The 4,432-nt window shown below is 40.3% G+C and overlaps 1 pseudogene; it reads right to left on the bottom strand.

The window, feature by feature from the left end:
• Positions 1-975: 975 nt before the first annotated feature.
• On the bottom strand, positions 976-1,365 carry LOC148011392 (eukaryotic translation initiation factor 5A-4 pseudogene; annotated as a pseudogene).
• Positions 1,366-4,432: the final 3,067 nt, after the last annotated feature.

Below are 4,432 nucleotides of genomic sequence, written 5' to 3'. Positions count from 1 at the left end.
TCATATCTCTCAGGCCTTGCTCCTCCCTTGCAAATGGGTGCTGTCATGGCTTTCTCCACTTCATCTTGAGCATCTGGAGCACCTGAGTGCCACCCCATACCCTACTGAAGCCCCAAGGTTGCCCCTATAATTTCCTACAAACTTCTACCCCACCAGCACCAACCTCCCCCCTTCTCCTTCTCTAGGTCAAATGCAAGCATTCGAGGCTTGCTGAAAGGTGAGCTAAGTTGCTCCCTCCTCCCGTTTTGGAACTCTTCTCAGGCTCATCTGAGACCCCTTCCTCCTCCTGCACACTCACCTTTCGCAATGTGGCCACCAATGCTTGCTCACAGATGATATCGGAGTGTTGCTCGAGCATCAGAGGTTTGTTCTCTTCTCTAGCTTTGCTCCTGCAGTCGACCACCCACAGTTGAAGGTGCACTTCTTGCAAGAACAAAAAGTGCCTCAGCTGTTTCAGCCTCCGGATCTGATATTGCCGGTTCAGGAACCTTTGCTACCTTAATAGCTTGGAACTTGGTACTTGGTGGCTTCAGTTTCCTTATAGTATTTCCAAGATGGCTAATTGATGCAATCGCATTCTGTGGTGGTAAAGGTGATTGCTACCAAATGCTGTCAGCTGGAGGCGACTCTTATTGCCACCTCAGGCCCCCTAAACTTCCATGGGCATCTATGAATTGGTGGGGGTGGATCATCGTCATCCTTTGAGGCTTCATTTTTAGTTTATTTGTCTGATTCATCCACATCATCGCAAATGCTCATGCGACAGTGCATATACACTTCATGTGCTATCTAGTGTTTTCGCTTGGTCTGAGGGTTGCCAGACAATGAGATGTGGAATGTGCTAAGCCTCTCTCTCTTAGACCTTGCCCAATGCCGTGACTCAGAGGTTTCATCCATTCTTTCATCATAATTTGAGGCATCCTTGGGACCAGAAGCATGTGAGTGGATAGTCTCATTCGCACAGATGCTTGAAAACTATGTGGTGGCCCCACCCTGCAAGAACAAGACAGTGTAATCTTTTGGGATGTTGAGGAGGGATCTAAGGTCGGATTCAACATTCTGGATCACAGACATGACAGTCACAACAAGGTCTTCTCCATCAAAAAATCCATCCTTAATTTGAGTAAGAAGCTGCTCATTAGTTGGGAGTCTGAGGTCACCCTTAGTTCCACCATTGTCCATAAGAAGGCTCACAAATCCATCCTCATAAATGTCAATAAACTGATAGTCAACTCGAGTCACTTCAAGGATATCACCATTGTGAGAGGAAGGCACAATATCTTCCAACTTCTTTCTCGTGAAAATGTGTGTTGCTGTTGTAATACAGAAGGGGAATTGACAAATGAGTAGAAGACTTTCATTCATGGAAACACAACACTTTGGTGCCCAACTGAAGCTCCAGCAATGGCTGCTTCTCTCCTCTTTTGCTACTTAAAAAAGGCTTGATACCACTTGGATTTACACCATCACAGCCATTCCTAATCAAATAACTTGAAGTAGACTGCACCAATATTTAGGAATTGAAGAAATAAATGCTTTAAAGCTACCACATTTGACGCTATCTTGAGCTTCTTCTCAGCTACTTCATTGTTGTCCAACTATGCTGAACTTCGTGTTGTTCACACTATTTGAAAGGTCACCATTGCAGATTTGAAAGTACTACTATTCAAAAAATTATCTATTGCTGCTCACTCTCTCATTGTGGTCAAAATGAGCTATAGTTCATCTACTATGGACAGCCCCTTCTGTTCATATCATTCTTGATAGATTGCACCTGCTACTTAGCTAAAACGGGCACCATTGCTACTGCTTAAAGTTGAGTCACTGCTGCCAAATCTTGGCTAACCATGCATTGAAGTCTGTCGCTCTTATTGCCTCAAAGAAATTACCTCACCTATATAAAAACTCATGGGAAATTAGGCGCAATGGCTCCCAGGATCATGTTATGTTTTTCTAATGTGCGTTTTTTATATTGGATGCAAAAGAAGCAATAGCTTGCAAATCATTTACCACAGATGTTGGAAGCAAGTTGGATATTTCAAAAGAGCTGAGTGGAAAAACATCCACAGGAGAAATTCTGCCTCCTGACATACTTGAGCTATTTGGTCCAAACTCCTGCGAACATTTTGTTGCAGCAAGCATGTGCACCTAGTAAAGTGGCCAATTAGATGATCTAGACCATGCTTGTTATGGTGTATGCCTTTTTTAAAAAAATTGTGGCTTTGATGCAATCAGTGAGTCATTGATTTGCAGAGGTGTAGGTCCTCTAAATCGGTGGCCCGAGCCCCAATCATTGACTTCCAAGCAGCTTGCACATGTATGGACTGGAAGATATAGTTGCAAATTTTGAATTGTGTTCAAAGGGGCTTCTAATAGCAACAAGTTGGAAACTCATCACTCTTTTCTGAGCTATTGCATGTTGGAGCATTCCATGGTACATGGATTATGCTGATGGCATATTTGTGGTAGCATGGGATCTTTAGTTAGCCACTTAAATGCTTATGTTGATATATCTACAACAATGTTTTGTTATTATTGGCAGCAGTGATAATATGATGTTCACATAGTCATTGTAAATGGTCATGTCAGCATTAGTTGATTCGTCTTTGCAGTGATTTAATTCATACAATGATTTTAGGACATTACTCCTTCATTGCAGTCACCTAAATGGATGGTATGGGACTTTGTTTACATTTTATTGAACATGAATTGATGTATTGATACCCTACAAAGTGCTCTCAGTTATATTTGTGAGTATTCAAGGTTTAACATGGTCAAAGTGGATCTATAGACCTCTTACAGACTCATTCAAAATAGGACAGGTTGTAGACAATCAGCCAACTTCGGGTTATCATATATTTTTTTGACCTGCTTTGAAATAAAAAAATTTGTCAATCGGAGCTTTCAATCAAAATTTATGGCTGATTTAGTACCTATAGGTACTACAAGACTGCACTTTCCATAAAGAGGGAAACAGAGTATTATAGGTCTAATTAGAGAAGTTGGTTCTAATAGGTTGGATATTCCTTTGTAGACATTATGAGTACTTTGGCACATGATTTTATGGCTTATGATGACTCTCAAATGGCATTGGAAGTGATAGATGTGAGTCTAGTTGAGCAAGTACTTATCCATCAGTTGCAACCGCATACCTCTCAGTTGGTTCAACAAGGTGTAATGCAGGCTCTTATCAATCTCTATGATAACAATATCTTACGAGAATGTATATGTAATGTTGAAGCTAAACGCATGTTGCTGGGATTACTAACCATGGAGAAACTGGAGCTTCAAGAAGCTGATTTGTGGGCATCAATGAAGTATTTTTGCAGCAGTGGTACTACTCTTTTGCAGTCTTTTCAAGGCAAGGATGCATTATATTGGTTAATATTATTGCTTAATCAATCATCTCATCAACAGTTAGAATATGCATTGGTATTGGTTTCTACTCTCTTTACTGAGATTGATGCTAATTAGTGGGCTACGGTGGTTCATACACCTCCATTGGTTAGTAGGCGATCACAAGATTCATTAGAAGGACAGCTAGCATGAGAAATCTTGGTTGTTGGTATGAATTCATTGGTCAAACTTCTTGGGAAATATTCTACCAAGCTAGAGGAATATATTGCTTTCATCTTTATCCGTATCTGTATTTACCATGAAGAAATTTGCTATTGTGTAAAGATGGCTATTAATCTTTTGCTGAAACATGCTTCATGGAAAAAGAAAATGCTTGCATCAATTACTACTTGGTGCAATGACTTCAAAGATAGTGCTCCACCTACCCTCAAAGATGTGATTAATTCTTTGGAATACTTTGATGCTACTCTTATGTCTAAATCTAGAGAAGTAAATCATGAACAACAAGTATAACTTTGTACTTTGTACAAAGCCAGGATGAAGCGGATTATTCCATAGATCTTGGACAACAAATCAATGGGAACTGCAGTGCTGAATTCTTTGTCTCTTCAAGGTAATGATGATGCTAAAGTGGAAAATGGGTTCTATGATGGGATAGAGGAAGAACATGAAGAGGCCAATGACCAAGACAAAGATCATGAAGGTCAACCATATGAAGAAGACCAAGTTGATCAGCAAGTTGATGATGTAGTTGAAGCCAATGCATATGAAGATCACTTGGTAAGTGATCAGCCTTTTGGACCATTTGGGGAGGAATATGCACATGCTGAAAATCAAGACTCTAAAGTTCTTGACCATGCTTATGATGAAGTAGTTGAGGATATGCATAAGTTCACACTTAATCAGGAACTACATCAACTAGAAGAGGAGTTGGATGCATATGATCATGGTTATGAAAACTTGGATAATGATTTTGATGATTGCTATACTGATAATGAGTATGTACATGGGGCATGGGGAGCAACATCATTATCAGCAATGGAGTGCTTGATATTGTGAGGATCTTGTGCCACCA

This window comes from Lygodium microphyllum, chromosome 28, assembly GCF_053477565.2.
Source record: "Lygodium microphyllum isolate KBCC chromosome 28, Lygodium_microphyllum_v1.1.10, whole genome shotgun sequence".
Taxonomy (NCBI): Eukaryota; Viridiplantae; Streptophyta; class Polypodiopsida; order Schizaeales; family Lygodiaceae; genus Lygodium; species Lygodium microphyllum.
The sequence above is the reverse complement of the archived record's forward strand: the minus strand, read 5'-3'. Positions and strand labels throughout refer to the sequence as shown.